The sequence below is a fragment of the Panthera uncia genome (genome assembly GCF_023721935.1).
Source record: "Panthera uncia isolate 11264 chromosome B2 unlocalized genomic scaffold, Puncia_PCG_1.0 HiC_scaffold_25, whole genome shotgun sequence".
NCBI classification, from domain to species: domain Eukaryota; kingdom Metazoa; phylum Chordata; class Mammalia; order Carnivora; family Felidae; genus Panthera; species Panthera uncia.
Window position 1 is genome coordinate 7,473,880 of NW_026057581.1, and position 16,986 is coordinate 7,490,865.

Here is a 16,986-nt window from a genome sequence, read left to right on the forward strand (position 1 = left end):
CTGGAACTGTTCTGGGATGTTCCTGCTGAAACTATCTCTTGATCTTAATCTTAAGAGATTAATTCCAAACTTAATCTCTGTGACCCTTACTTTCCTCTTCAGAAAAACGGAGATAATAATCCTTCCTCAAAGGGTTGTTACGAAAAACAAAATGTTACCGGTGCTCATTTCTTTTGGTCTTTATTGTTCCTGTCTATATTCCCAGCATCCTCCCTTAAATTCAGTCTAAAAACCCTCATGACTACCTTCTCTGCTCCACCATCGACTAAGTTACCACGGATACGAAGTTGAGTAAAGGGATGTGCCTACTTTCAAGGAGTTTACAGTGTAGTCACGGAGATGGATGGGCAAAACAAACAAACAAACCAGTAAACATGGTGAGTGATGGCGGCCAACGTGGGTATTGCTAACGAAGTACAGGAAGGGTAGCCGAGGGATGGAGAGACAGCAAATTCGAAAGACTCCTGGAGATGTCCTCAAGGGGAGTCTCTAAGAGGGAAAGAGAAAGGAATGGACTTCCAAGAAAAATGAACTACAGGGATAAAGGCAAACCTGGAAAACTGCATTTCAGAATTTCTGGAAGGTGAAGTTAAAGATGCATTTGGAAGGAAGCCCAGTCTGTAGAGGGAGGTGGATCAGATCACGGTGACTAGGTATGTTAGAAAAGGGGCATGGGACTCTGGGTGATGGGGAGCCTCTAGAGGATTCTGAACAAGTAGGTATTTTCGAAACTTCCGTCTGGCAATAGTACGGAGGATGAATACCGGAAGCCACAAGACTGAGAGAAGGAAGGTGCAGTAGGAAGTCATCATCCCCCGTCCAGGTGAATGACTGTGTCAGTCCAAACTGGGGAAATGGTGGAGGAGACAGGAAGGGAGGAAGGGAGAGAAACAAAGTTTAGAAGACCTTAAACATGTTATGAGAAGGCCTGTTAGTGTCCTCAGGGTTCACCTTTGTTCTGCTTCCTAAATATTATCATGGTGCAAAGGGATTGAGCTGATGATGATAAATGGTCCCTTGGCCCCCACATTCCCCACCCCTTCATCTTCAAATACGATGGCATTACCACTGACCAGACACTGTGCCCAGCACCAGGCTGCGACGGCATGATTCCAGACCACCTTTGATCTACATTCAAAGATCACACACATGATGGAAAGGCTTCCAATATTTTCCATGTCAGGAAACATTTTTGACCTGGTGAAAATTATTCACCTTTCTGGAATTCCTTATAAGGTATTTTACATTTTTCAGACAATCCTATTCAGAAGCTCCAAGGAATCTTTAACTAGGATTTCTTTTCATATTATTTTCACCGGACAGCCTACAGACATTTAAATGAAACGGGAAAAAAAGCAGCAAAGAGGATATGAAGGTAAACACATGATAACATTGACCAAAAATGTCGGGAATGGCTTCCCCATTCGGTCAAACAGAAACGAGGCCAGACGGCTATTTCATTGGGATTTACATTCTCCACCCCAAACAAATCTAATCTCATCCTGGTGTTCACAGGCTCGGCCAGCAGGAAAACAGTCTAAATGTGGAGTGCAGAGATGTAGATATTCTGGCTCTGTTCCCAGGAGGCCAGGTCAGGATGAGAATCAATATTTCAATAGCTTGGGATTAGGAAACACACACATCAAATCTTGTCCATTAAGGAAACGCTGAACCCACAGACATTCTGCATCTCTCATGGACTGATAGGGATGAACCGTTCGACTCATCTGTGGAAATGTACCCCGTTAATTCTTGCACTTTATATGGAGTAGTACAAGTTGTGGAAAAAATTCTCAGAATGAGCCCTAGGTTGCTTACAGGACTGCCGTAAATAAGATCTTAAAGCCCCTGATAAGCAGCTTTTCGGGGCAAAGGGAAGACAGAGCAGGGCTCTAAATGCGGTTGTGTTATTTAGAAAATAAAGCTCACAGGAATCAAAAGAGGTAGCATTTGGCTTGGGTATGCAGCAGGCTTTGCTCAGATTTGACAGACCTCCCCTGGGGACCCCTTGCCCCCAAACATTTGGAAAATCCAGGCAACCAAAAGATAGTCCCAGCCAATTGGTACCTTTCCTGTTTGTATCAAAGGAAAAGCATTGAAACCACAGGATGATGAATATCAGTTCCCACACTGGGACGTGTGTCTGCAGGTACAACTGAGTGGGGGTGGGGCGGGGTGGGGATTTCACATTTACCCCTTTTCCCCTCAAAAATAATGAATGAAAGCAACCGTAGTTAGAAAAGGGGTTTTCCTCCAGCGGAGATTATGTCTCTCGTGTCCTAGGGCACGCTCACATTTCCCATAGCCACACAGGCTTTTTCTAGGGCATGCCTTGGTCTAACACTTCCAGGTGCCCATGAAAGAGAAGAAATGTGAGGGAAGGGGGGCGGGGGTGCGGGGTGTGGACCCGAGCAGAGTCTCAAAGATCTAATTTCGACTCTGACAAGCATCAGATCAAAGGAGTCTCTCCTTGGTTCTTTGATCTCTTGATAACCACATTTAGCACCCTCCCCGGGCTGTGCCTGAGGCAGGCAGCCCTCCCTTCAAACTCCCTCATCTTTTTCTCCTTTAAATAATTCAACTGCTAAACATTTTCAAAGGGGTGGAACTAAGCAAGCGCTTAAGATCCGACTCGTTTGCTAGATTTAGTAAAGCCTCGTTACCGTACCGACACCAGATTGGAGAATAAAAATAAGCACCACGGAATCCTAAAAAAAAGGATGCTTACCGCTTTTAATACCTTCTCTGACTTCCAGTGGTGCAGCAAGTGCACAGAAATGGGCCATTGAACACAACTTCACCTCCAGAGATGCCTGGCGGTGCAGGAAGGGGGAGAGGTGGCTCCTGGTCCTTGTGCTGGTAGAGGCAAGGATCTGAGGTGCAGCCACCTCCACGTGAGCTCTCGCCCCTCCTTCCTTCCCTCCCCCATGTCCCCAAGATGAAGAGATGGGCCTCCCCACCTCGGGCCCCACATCGTCCGGTGTCTTCCGGTGCTGAGTGTCCTTCCTAGGTGCACCCAGCATGTTCCACTCAGAAACAGCCTTTATTAAAGCATCAGGCAGGGAGCAGAAAAGCCAACCCACCGAACTTGCTTCTGCCGTCGGATGATCCTAGGTTGACAGATTTAGCAAATAAAAATACAAGACAGCCAGTTAAATCTGAATTTCGGATAAATGACGAAAATACATATATATTTTACCATGAGTATGTCCTAAATGTTGCACGGGGCACATTAATAGCAACTAAAAAAAATATTCATCGTTTAGCTGAAATTCAAATTTAATTGAATGCACTGTATTTTATCTGGCAACCGTCTGTCACCAAAACTTGTGAGAACATCTCAGGGTAGCCTGGCTTCAGAGAACAACAAAGATTGATTTGTGAGTGTGGCCCCGGGGGAGTCCTTTTACCAGGGGGGTGGGAGAAAGGAAAGGGACTATCATTTGCTGAGCCCCCGTACACATTGTGTCCCATGTGATCCCCCCCAACACCCCCACGGGATAGGGGCTACAACACCCCTTTCACTTGGATGGAACTAAAGCCCAGGAAAGTGCAGGAGTTTGTCAGCTTCCAAGCAGTGCGGGTAGGATTCTCCCCCAGGCATTCCCAACTTCGAGTCCAAGATCAGTTCCATTACCTGCCACTCTCTCCTTCTCTCCCCAACAAGGCACGACACATCCGGAGCCTAACATGAGCAGGCCCTTTTCATTCCAGATATATCTTTTCATGTTAATCCAAAGTTCTAGATCTTATCACCTAGAACTCTCTGTTTTGGCATTAGAAACCGAGGGGTGTGGGAAAGCCGCTGTAAGAGAGGTAAGGAGATCTGAATGGGGGTGGGGGATGAGGGCCTCTTAGGTACTCAGGCCAGCTGAAGACAGTCACCAGCGATTTTCCTCCCACCAGTGGGCCTGTGTAAACTCATTAATCTGTCCTGAATTCAAGCTGGGACACCAGCATATTGTGGAATGCTGACTTTCTCACTCCCTAGGGCAGTAGTTCTCAAATTTAAGTGTGCTTCAGAATCACCTGGAGGGCTTGTAAAACAAATTGCTGGGTCCGGGCCACAGCCCCAGAGTTTCTGCCTTAGTAGGTCTCGGGTGAGGCCCAAGAATTTACAATTCTTCTTCTTTTTTTTAAGTTTAGTTTTATTTATTTTGAGAGAGAGAGAAAGAGAGAGAATCTCAAGCAGCCTCCACACTGTCAGCACAAGAGTCCAGTGTGGGACTCGAACTCACAGGACTGTGAGATCATGACCTGAGCCGAAATCAATAGTTGGACACTCAACTGACTGAGTCACCCAGGCGCCCCCAAGAATTTGCATTTCTGACATTGCTTCTGGTCACCGTGATGCTGCTGGTCTGGGGACCCTACTCTGAAAACCACGGCTCTGGAACAAAAAAGGAGGCTTCCCTAAAAATAATACAGTTATCCACTTTTCCCAAAAGTTTGCATTATGTCGCTTCGCTTTTACGAAAGACCTACTTTCACTCACTGAAAGAAATCCTAAGAGGATTTTCACTTTTACGCAAAAAGAGTAAATAACATTCAGCGTGTGTTTTGCAGGGAGCCCCTTCTAGAAGAGGCAGAGTGCCCCGAGAAGTGAGAGAGACCTCACGGAGCCCCTTTCCCGAAAAATGTGCTCAGCATCAAGTCCCCAGGGCTCTGAACCGCGTCTCTGAGCATCTGTGTCTCGTCTCGGTTTATTCTGTGCACCTGCTAGCAAGGTGTGTCCCAAGGTGTCAGAAAAGCCTAACAGGTGGAGGTCTGAGAATGCTCAGAAAAACTTTCTTGATAAATTAATGGTAATTGCTTCTTTGTTTTACACCACCTACAGAAAGTTTCACAGGAACAGTCTACTTTCGGATCATGGGAGAAACCTGTATACGGTATTTGCTCTTATCCACGTACCCTATGGAAGTCAAGGCCATTTCTACACCTGTCATAGCCAGCACTTGAAAGTCTACCCCTTTAATGAAGTCTACCTGCATTCCTTCACTCAGTCGTCCCCACGGGTAGGACTTGGGCACCCACAACGTAACAGATACTATGTGGGAGCCCAGGACACACGGATGGGCTCTGCCCAGTTTCTGTAAGTGCACAGGAGACCAGCACGTAAACAAAATAACACCAGTGGAATGAGAGGTGTAATCATCAAAGCAGAGAAAGTCAGTCACAGAGGAAGAGACAGGTGGAAGGAAGGGTCCTCAGTGGCCACAGCCCTTGGGCTGAGTTTGGAGCACTGAGTTTGGAAATGAAGGAAGACCACAGGAGGAGGGACAGTCCATGCAGAGGGAAGCACAGGGGTGGGAAACAACATAGGAAGTTCAAGAGCTGCAAGAAATTTACCATGACTGATGTATATGGTCAACTTGGTGACGGGCGGAGAGTGGGTGCTGTGAGGGAGCCCAGCCCGTAGATCCTGATGAAAGGTTAGAGTTTCTTTTCTGTTAAGATGACGATGAGGCACCACGTGGCTTTTAGGGGAGGGATGCCATTCAGACCTGCGCTTTGGACCGGGGTCAGGGATGTGAAACTTGAAGCCTGTTTGAGTAGGACCCGCTGGAGGTAGAGAGTGTGAATGAGGGTAAGGGCTCTCGGAGGAGGATAGAAAACCAAAGACTGATGGTCTGAAAAGAAGCTTCCATGCTCGCTCTTGCTAGTCTCCGGTGCCAGAAGGATCCTGGCTAAATCTGGGGGAATAGATGCAAACATTTCTGTGTGGTTTTGTACTGCTATCTTAGTAAGTCTGTGCCTTCCACCCTGCATTTCTGTTCCAGCAATGACCACCCTTTATACAACATTTTAAAAAAATGTTTATTTCATGACTGGGGGAGGGGCAGAGAGAGGGTGACACAGAATCCCAAGCAGGTTCTAGGCTCCGAGCTGTCAGCACAGAGCCTGACGTGTGGCTCGAACCCACGGACTGTGAAATCATGACCTGAGCCGAAGTCTGATGTTTAACCAACTGAGCCACCCAGGTGCCCCAAACTTCTTTAAGTCAGTATTGATTGTTCAATTTTACTGTCCTTCCTATCACCATGTATTTATTCAGCCCAAATTATTTAGTAGCTTACTGGCAAATAAAGGTACAGCTGAAATTCAGTATGAAACACAAAACAGTGGAGAGATCTCCAAAGACCTGTGAGACCACAGAGGAAAGAAAGTTGAACCTAAAAACCGTCAATTGTACAACAATTAATTTTCAAATCACTTTGCAATTAACTTGTGGACTTGAATAGAAAATATCAATTCATTCCCTAGATTGAAAATGACTTCCCAGCAGATTACGTATTTTTTTTTTCTTTATACGATGCCTAACAGAGCCCCTGTAGCACTGGCACTTGATAAATCCAGTTGGTAATTGAGAAGAGTAATTAACCTGTTTTAGCCTATTAATTTCACCAGACTATCAAAATTCTAAAATAAATAGAACAGTCTTCATTATTCAACTTTCCCCAAATAATGAATATTTTATTCGATTTTTTAAAAAAAATGTTGTTTTACATGTAGTAATATCAAGAGTGTAATATCGAGTTATCAGGTATGGAAACCTGGCTTTGGGGTTGGGGAGACCTTGACTTTACAGAGGCCAGTGGTGATCGACACAATCAGAGCTCACTCCTGAGGACACAGGAGGAAAATAAACACAAATGTTCAAAATATTTTTAATGTTTATTTACTTCTGACAGAGAGAGAGAGAGAGAGAGAGAGAGAGAGAGCGAGCAGGGGAGGGGCAGGGAGAGAGGGAGACACAGAATCCGAAGCAGGCTCCAGGCTCCGGGCTGTCAGCACAGAGCCCGACACGGGGCTCAAACTCGCGAACCATGAGATCGTGACCTGAGCTGAAGTGGGACGCTCAACCGGCTGAGCCCCCCGGGCGCCCCGAGAATGAGCAAGAGTCACAATTTCAGGAGATGAAAACCTCTTACAGAGATCACCCTCACTCGGACGTTGGGAAAGTGACCCGGCAGCCAGGGAATGACCAGTCATTGCAATCTCTTTAAACCATCTACCAGCAATTTGATGCCAGAGGCTTAAGGTGGAGAGACTTCACACCAAAGTGCAAACCCTTCCCTGGGCTTCCTGCGGGCTGTGGGGTCAGCCGGATGTCCAGAGGATGGCAGCTTTCCTCTGGAGAGTCACACGCTGCGGGGTCCATGTCCCTGTCTGCCTTTTGAGAGTTGCCAGCAGCTGTATCCACTGGGAGCCCAAGAAGGTAAAAGTCCTCCCCAAGCCCAGGGCCTTGACCTCAAGGGGTGGGGGCGGAGGGAACCCATGCCTCTGCAGCTGCAGGAACTTCTGAGATAAAACTGATGGCTCAGGTCATGATCTCAGGGTCCCGTGGGTTCGAGCCCCACATCGGGCTCTGTGCTGACGGCGTGGAGCCTGCTTGGGATTCCCTCTCTCCCTCTGTCTCTCTGCCCCTCCTCCACTTGTGCTGTCTCTGTGTCTCTCAAAATAGATAAGTAAACTTAAAAAAAAAAAAAGAAAAGAAAAGAAAAGAAAGCAAAGAAAGGCACTGGAGAATATTTTTATAAACTAGTGCACCAGAAAGATTGTCAATTCTGGGACAATTACAAAATAAATTGGGTTCATCATTGTTGCCATTCCTTTCTGCTTTTATTACCCCTGTTGGATGCTGGGGGCCTATTTCTACCTCGGGGCCTCCAACTGTCTGGCTGTTTTCTGTCTACACAGCAATCTGCACTTTGAACTCCTCAGAAAACCATTTTCTTGTGTGTTTTTTAATTATTTTTTTAAATTAAGCTTATATATTTATTTTGGCACAGAGAGAGAGAGAATCCCAAGCAGGCTCCATGCTGTCAGCATAGAGCCCAATGTGGGGCTTAATCTTACAAGCCATGAGATCATGACCTGAGCAGAAACCAAGAGCCTGGCACTTAATCGCCTGAGCCACCCAGGTGCCCCAAACCCATGTTCTTTTTTTTTTTTTTTTTTAATTTTTTTTTTTTTTAACGTTTATTTAGTTTTGAGACAGAGAGAGACAGAGCATGAACGGGGGAGGGGCAGAGAGAGGGAGACACAGAATCGGAAACAGGCTCCGGGCTCTGAGCCGTCAGCACAGGGGCCCGACGCGGGGCTCGAACTCACGGACCGCGAGATCGTGACCTGAGCCGAAGCCGGCGCTCAACCGACTGAGCCACCCAGGCGCCCCTGAACAGATTTTTAAGCATCCGACACAGCACTGTGAACTGTAGACTCAGTGATGCACAGATCTCCGGAAGGTACTCATCTTGTACGACTGAAATCTTATGTCTTCTGAACAGCAACGCCTCCCCCACCCCGGCCACCACCGTCGTCCTGTTTCTAGGAGGTTGACTGGTTTAGATTCCTCGTGTAAGTGGGTTCGTGCAGTGGATGCTCGTCTGTGACCAGCTCATTTCACTTAGCACAGGTTCATCCATAGTGTCACATTCGGCAGGGCTTCCTTCCTTCCTTGAGGCTGGATGGTATTCCGTTGGGTGCACACGTGTGACCTTTTAGCCACAGTTTTAACTTCTCCCCAGGCCCCATCTGCAGCTAGGAACACACCTATCCTTCCCTGAGGCTGAAGGAACGTGGTAAGTACTGGAACTCAGTGACTTTCCCTGGCACTCCCAGCTCCTGAATCTTGAATAACCCTGCTTTCAAGAACACTCCGTGATCTCCGCCTCCCTGTTCTCCCGGTTCTTCCCCCCTGGTTATTACACAGTAACGGTTCCAGTTTCGGTCAGAAAGGCCCCGGTTCCTATCTCAGTTTTGCCAGGAGAACTGGGTAACGTGTGATTTCTTTCACCCTCCAATTCCTTCCTTGTAAAATGAAATCATGGCGCATTTCATCGCGGGTCATTATTACATACAAACGACTTAACGTGTAAGCGTGTAGTACGTGTTTCATGACCATGAGCCATGACTGGTCTTATACAAGTAGGGCTTATACAAGTAGGCAGAAACACCTGTGCCACCCTGACTTGACAGCAGGGATGCATTCCCTGGGTCGAGCATCTCCTCGTCCCCCAAACTCCCTTAATTCTGGAGAGGGGAAAAACGCATTGTTACGAAGACAGATTAAATTAGTTTTTAACTTTATTTTTAATGTTTATTTATTTTGAGAGAGAGAGACAGACAGACAGACAGACTCCAAGCGGGCTCCGAGCTGTCAGCACAGAGCCTGTTGTGGGCTCGAACCCACGAGCCCTGAGATCATGACCTGAGCCGAGATCAAGGGTTGGATGCTTAACCCACTGAGCCACCCAGCCGCCCCAGTTTAAATTTGTTTTTAAACGTTCGTGTATTTAGTGGAAGAAGCTGGGATGGAATGAGAACCTGAGAGCTACAGCAAGAGAGAGGAGAAGAGGCCGGGAGTGTTGGGAGGGAGACGAAGGACATCCAGAGGGAAAGCAGAAGGAAGCGGGGCTGATATGCAGTATGTCCCAGAGACAGCCCTAATTACACTCTTTTCTTCTCTGTTGCTGTTTTTGCTTCCTTTGGTTTAAAAATAAAGTGTCCTGTTTTAGCTCTAATTATGCCTTTTAATTTTCATATTTATAAGATTAAAATTGCAAAACCTGCCCGGGACAAACTGTGATCTAAGGCATTTGATATCCCTTAGAAAGGGAAGGGGGGAAGAAAGAGCCCCAGGCTCAACCCGATGAGGCAAAATGCTTCCGTACTAGGAGAACCTTCTTGACTTCAGTTTCTGGATTGTTCTCCCAGGCAAGGAAAACCATCTTAAAAAACAAACAAACTTGTATTCTCGGGCATTTCCCAGAAAAGACGCAGGTACGGTTTAGTAAGACGGGATTTGGTTTTGTTTTTGGAGCTTCGGCGGGGTGGTAAAAGGTCAGCGCTGTGTTGTAATCCTCTCTGGTGCCTCGCTCCCGTAATCCTAACCACAGCCCTCTGCAAGCTGTGCAGCGTGGCAATTAGTAAAATGAAATTTCGTTTTCTAAACATCTTCTCCTCGGTGCCTTAAAAAGTTACTGCTGAGTTTTGAAATGCCCTGGAAAAACTCTGGTGGTCGAAATTCCAGAATAATTTCCTTAGGAGGAGGCTGCTAAAACTATTTCCCCCTAAAATAAGTTAATAGGATGGAAAGATGGGGGCAAAACAGCGTGTCGAACATGACATGTTGAGAAGGGGTTGGGGGCAAAGGAGGCAGTGATGTGTGGGGAGGAAGAGGTTTTTTATTTTTATTTTATTTAACAAAAATTTCATGTTTATTTATTTTTCAGACAGAGACAGAGCATGAGCAGAGGAAGGGCAGAGACAGAGGGAGACACATAATCTGAAGCAGGCTCCGGGCTCTGAGCCGTCAGCACAGAGCACGACGCGGGGCTGGAACTCGTGAACCGTGAGATCTTGACCTGAGCTGAAGTGGGAGCCTTAACCGACTGAGCCACCCAGGCGTCCCCAGAGGTTTTTAAAAATAAGGGCTGTATTGCCTTCTGGCCTGCAAACAGGGCTGTTCGTGGGTAGGAAAGCCCACCTTCTCATGCCCTCGTCTGCTCAATGCACCACCCATCCTGGGCCCTGGGCCTCCACACAGGGCTGCTCCCTGGAGTGAGGGCGTCCTCAGGTCAACCTGGAGCAGAGACAGCCCCCTACACACGTGAAGGTGTCAAACAAACAGATCCCACGGCAGCGAGCACCGTTAGAACACGACACGTAAGGCGCGCCCCCTGACTTCAAACTGGATGACAGTGCTTCCTTCCGCGTTGGTACTGACAATTAGTTAAGACTCTTTCGTACTCAGTCACCACCTCATTCTTCATCATTGTGATGGGGAGCCACCTATACCCACTATGAACTAAAAGCCTCATTTGACCCCCAACCTGTTACCAGAGCTTTAGTGCAACAAAGTGAGATATAGGGGCTTGAACTTTATTGTTTTCCCCTTTATTTATTAACTTTTTTTTATTTGAGAGAGAGAGAGAGAGAGGGCATAAATGTGGGAGAGAGGGACAGAGGGAGAGAGGGAGAGAGAGAGAGAGAGAGAGAGAGAGAAAGAGTCTTGAGCAGGCTCCATGCTCATAGCATGGAGCCTGATGCAGGGCTTGATCCTATGACCCTGGGATCATGACTTGAGCAGAAATCAAGAGTCAGATGCTCAACTAACTAAGCCACCCAGGCACCCCTATTAACTTTTTAAAAAGTATTAAGTTTGTATTTATTTATTTTGAGAGAGAAAGAGAACGAGAGAGAGAGAGCAAGTGGGGGGAGGGTCAGAGAGAGAGAGGGAGACACAGAATCCGAAGCAGGCTCCAGGCTCTGAGCCGTCAGGACAGAGCCCGATGCGGGGCCTGAACTCACGAACCGCAAGATCGTGACCTGAGCCGAAGTCGGACACTCAATGGCCTAAGCCACTCAGGTGCCCCTGTTAACTTATTATAAGCAGTTTGGCAGCAAAATAGAAAAGAGGGTCAACAGCCTGTATTATCTATAAACCATTTAATAAACTCCTAAGTTAAGAGACCAACTCTTTTGTTATGGCTTGAATTGTGTCCCCCCTGGTTCCTATGTTGATGTTCTAACGCACAGCTCCTCCGTATGGGACCTTATTTGGAAAGGGGATCATTGTAAAGATAATTGGTTAAGATATTGTACTGGAGGAGGGTAGGCCCTACTGCAGTATGACTGCTGTCCTTATAAAAGCAGGAATTTGGACACAGACACAGGCACACAGGAGAACGTCGTGTGAAAGTGAAGGCCGAGGCCAGGGTGCTGCTTCTCAAAGCCAAGCAACGCCAAAGATCGCCAGCAACCACCAGAAGCTAAAGGAGAGGCCGGGAACAGGTTCTCACTCCCGGCCTCAGAAGGAGCCGGCCCTCCCCACACCTCGATCTTGCACTTCCAGCCTCTAGAACTGGAAGGCAGGAAATTTCTGCTGTGTGAGACACCTGGTCTGTGGCCCTTTGGACCACAGCCCTAGAGAACTCAGCACATCTTTGTATGGAAAAAAAAAGAAATCACAGGATTTATACACAGGGCCCTCTGATCATGAAGAGTGTGGGCACCCACGTCACTTCAGACAGCTTCCTGAAGGTCCCCTAGTCCGCCTTGTGTTTGCAGAGTGACGTGTGAGGTTCTCCTGGTCTCAACGGGAATCTTCACCATGATTAAGAGAGTCATTTCTCAGTCATTCGCCCCTGGGTCAGGTCATTAACAGGCGAATTTAGTTCCTGTACAGCTGAGGTCTGATGAAGACGAGAGGGATCCTAATCACCGTCTCCAGCCCCTCCTATAAAAACACCTCACTGTATTCTTCCTGCTACTTTAACTTGCCCAACACGTGCCGTCCCCACTCCAAGACCAAGGAAAGACGGCTGACGGGGCCTTGACATCCACATTTCCTCTGCCACATGACAGCGATTCTGCGTTAAACCCTTAACTATATGGAAGTCTATTACCGACCAGACCAGCTACCAAGGGCGCAGCAGGAGTCAGGAAAGGAGGCGGGAATCTTCCGAAGCACCGATTGATTTCGTTCGGTTTCATGAATGTAATTGCCAGCAGATCCCAAATGGGACCGTCCCTACGTTACCCAAAGCAGACCGATGTGGGAAGGCTTCCAGCCTGGGATCGCACCTCCCTGTGGCTTGGGGGCACCTGCCTATGCTGGGAAACACTGGCATCAACGGGAAAGCAACGCAGGTTGAATGACTATTATCAGGCAGATTTTTTTTTCTCCAAATGTTTTATTTATTATTTTTTTAATTTTATTTTTTAAAATTTACATCCAAATTAGTTAGCATACAGTGAAACAATGATTTTAGGAGTAGATTCCTTAATGCCCCTTACCCATTTAGCCCACTCCCCCTCCCACAACCCCTCCAGCAACCCTCAGTTTGTTCTCCATATTTAAGAGTCTCTTCTGTTTTGTCCCTCTCCCTGTTTTTATATTATTTTTGTTTCCCTTCCCTTATCTGTTCATCTGTTTTGTCTCTTAAAGTCCTCATATGGGTGAAGTCATATGATTTTTGTCTTTCTCTAATTTCACTTAGCATAATACCCTCCAGTTCCATCCACGTAGTTGCAAATGGCAAGATTTCATTCTTTTTCATTGCCCAGTAATACTCCGTTGTATATTTATACCACATCTTCTTTATCCATTCATCCATCGATGGACATTTGGGCTCTTTCCATACTTTGGCTATTGTCGATAGTGCGGCTATAACCATGGGGGTGCATGTGTCCCCTCGAAACAGCACACCTGTATCCCGTGGATAAATGCCTAGCAGTGCAATTGCTGGGTCGTAGGGTAGTTCTATTTTTAGGTTTTTTGAGGAACCTCCATACTGTTTTCCAGAGCGGCTGCACCAGCTTGCATTCCCACCAACAGTGCAAAAGAGATCCTCTTTCTCCGCATCCTTGCCTACATCTGTTGTTGCCTGAGTTGTTAATGTTAGCCATTCTGACAGGTGTCAGGTGGTATCTCATTGTGGTTTTTGATTTGTATTTCCCTGATGATGAGTGATGCTGAGCATTTTTTCATGTGTCGGTTGCCCATCTGGATGTCTTCTTTGGAGAAGTGTCTATTCATGTCTTTTGCCCATTTCTTCACTGGATTATTTGTTTTTTCGGTGTTGAGTTTGATAAGTTCTTTATAGATTTTGGATTCTAACCCTTTATCTGATACATCATTTGCAAATATCTTCTCCCATTCTGTTGGTTGCCTTTTAGTTTTGCTGATTGTTTCCTTCGCTGTGTAGAAGCTTTTTATTTTGATGAGGTCCCAGTAGTTCATTTTTGCTTTTGTTTCCCTTGCATCAGGCAGATTTTCTGAACTCACTTTTGCCAAAATAATCCATCCGGGTGGCTACTTACAAGTGAACCGATCACGCAAATACGTTTCTTCTTGGAAATACACAGTGAGATGGACTAGAGTTTCATCATCCTCTCCAGGCTGTTTCCTTATGTTTACATTTCCTCACATTACCTCACTTTGATCTTACTTTTTCCTTCCAAGCTCCCAAGCTGGAATTTCAACAAATTCGCACCCCCACCCCCCACAGAAGCTGCTCCCTGCACAACCGGTCCTAATGATTTTTATAAACAGAAAGACAGAAGTCGGGTATAACATGAAGCAGGCAGAAAATTATGGTTTTCACTCTATGCCCCTGAAGGCAGCACCTTATGTCCAATCTGCAAAGTTGCCAAAGAGAGCATTCGGTGCTAAAATGGAGAGAAAGAATGACCCCAAATGGGATCCGATATGTGGTTCTTCCATGAGGGTTTTCCAATCGAGTCACTGCGAAAGGAGAGATTTCTGGGCAAGGTTGTTTTAAGCAGTCGTTTGCAAAAGAAAAGATGGAAGTAATTTGGCAATTAGATGCTGCGCAAGGGATCGAGTATTTGCCTCACATGGGCACGCAGAAAATACGCCTTCTGTAAACCTTCTGAGGGTCTTGCCTTCATTTCGCTTCCCCGTGACTGCTTTGGAGCCCTCTGCTTAAGAGCAGCGACCAGGAACGGGAAGCCACGTGCTCTGGGTAACAGTGCTGGAGACAGAAGAGCTCAGCAGCTGCAAGCAGAGAGGCCTGGGTGTAGCCGGGGCTCTGCCGTCTTGCCCCCTGCCGATCCTCAGGAAATGACTTAACCGCACAGGGTTGTTGTGGAGGATTAAAGGAGCTAATGTGTAAAATGCAAGCGTCGATGGGGAGCAAGTACTCAGCAGTAGCTTTCAGGCTGCTGTTCCAGTCCCTGTCGGGCACAGCGGCGGGAAATCCGGGCGGGAGCGTAGTGGGCTCTTTGGCCTGACCCCTCTCAGTCTGCGGCGCAGAGCCCAAATGTGACACAAGCACGAGTATCTGCATCTGTCCCCTGTTTGCGTACTTCTGTCTCAGGAGGTCTATTCAATGTCCTAGCGGATTCATACATGCATTTCTCTTGAAGCTGCTGGGTCCCCCTCTGCCGGCCGCAGCTTCTCATGCATGGTCCCAAGTGCCATTCCCAGCCCTAGGGAATTCTCACCATCCTCTGCTTTCTTTTTCTCGAGCCCAGGCTGCCGGGCACTGTTGCAAAGAGCCAAGAGATGGATCATTCATTCATTCATTCATTCAGCAAGCATATACTGAGCTCCTTGTACGTGTGGAGGGCACTTTGTGAGGGTGGACAGGACAGCCACTGTGGTCTTCATGCTCCCCACACTCACAGCCTAGTGGGGACAGCAAGCAGACGCACAACCACACGCGCCGTGTCACAGAGTGACAAGTGCCATAAAGGAAACGGCCAGAGGCCGTGACTCGGGCTGAGGAAGGCAGAGGGAGACCACTTAGCCAAGCAGCCTAAGAAGGATGAGTGGGGCTGTTCACAGGGAACAGCGTGTGCAAAATCCCCGGGGAGGGAATGCGCCTGGCGCACTGGGGGACCTGGGAAGGCCTGTGTGGCAGGGGTGAGGATATTGGGGTGAGGAGAGGGATACGTCAGGGTAGCAAGGCACACAGGGTTCAGCCTGATTGCCTGATTGCGAATAAATCTGGTTCCCAATGGGTCTCCTGGGCAGACTTCCCAAACCCTTGGTCACATTTTCAGTCCTACTGTTCCTCACCGCGGAGCGTCTGTGCCCCAGACCTCCCGGGGTACATGACCCTGCTGAAGGACGGATGCGAGGGCGCGTGGCCCCCGGCCATCCTGAAGGTTATTCAGGTGAATGCTCTCCAGATCCAATGCTGCAGACATCTGCTCACTGACTTGCAAATGGAAAGGCTTTGAACCCTCTATCCCAGTAAACAGCCGTCCCAGACTAGGAGCCTATATACACTGTACTTAAGAAGGCGAAGAGGGGCTCCTGGGGGGCTCAGTCAGTTAAGCATCCAACTCTCTCGGTTTCAGCTCAGGTCATGATCTCACAGTTTGTGAGTTCAAGCCCTGCATCAGGCTCTGTACTGGCAGTGCAGAGCCTGCTTGAAATTCTCTGTCTCCCCCCGCCTCTCTCAAAAGAAATAAACATTAAAAAAATAATAAAAAAGGCAAAAAGATTATTCTACTCCCTGGCATTTGTTTCTACAGTAAAACCTTGGTTTGAGAGCATAATTCATTCCGGAAGCATGTTCGTAATCCAAAGCACTTGTATGTCAAAGTGCATTCCAAGAACCATCAGCTCAGTTGTGATCGGGTGACATTCGGCTTCACATCCGACTCGTCGTGCAAGACACTGCTCGTTTATCAAGTCAAAATTTGTTAGAAATGTTTGCTCATCGTGCAGAACACTCACAGGACCAGTTACTCACAATCCAAGGCCTTACTGTCTATTTTACATGTCTGCCTAGTATCTATGACGCTCAAGGGCTAACCCTAAGGACAGCGCGAAGGAGGTATTGTCATGGACCGTGCACGCATGTCCCCTGCCCTACTGCCGTGTACCTGCCCAGCACCCCTCTTCTTCTGGAGAAAGGATCGGACTCGGGCCACACACAGCTGGATGCAGAGTGGCCCATGCCGGAGTCCACGTGGCACCCCCATCAGGGAGCCCTTGGGTACTTATCAAGTTGCAAACTCCCGGCCTCACCCAGACCCACGGAATAAGGATATCAGGGACTGTGCTCGGAGGGCTGTTTCTTGCACTTAGCATGCACTTTTGTTCACGTGCTAACATATGTCAGGGATTTTTTAGTGGAAGGCGCTATGGGGGGTTGGGGATTCATGGCCAATTAGTATGGAGGGTGTGGGAGGCTGGAGATGTGTGGGGGGCATATTTTGAAAACCAGGGGTCTTATTAATAATGTTGAAGTCTCACTGCCTTTGGGTCACAGCACCTGAGTTTATTCATATATTCTGCTCTCAGTAGCTGGCACCTCAAATCTGTGCCAGTTTAGAAATTCTGAAAATAGTTCTGTCGCTGAGCTTTTGAAATGAGCTGTTGGCGTCACGAATGTGACACCCCTCTTTCAGGGGTTTTAACTTCTCCCCACATTCAGTTATAACAATTATATTTCATGCACCGTTGGAGGAGCAAATGGCCAATTAAAGCTATTCAGAGCT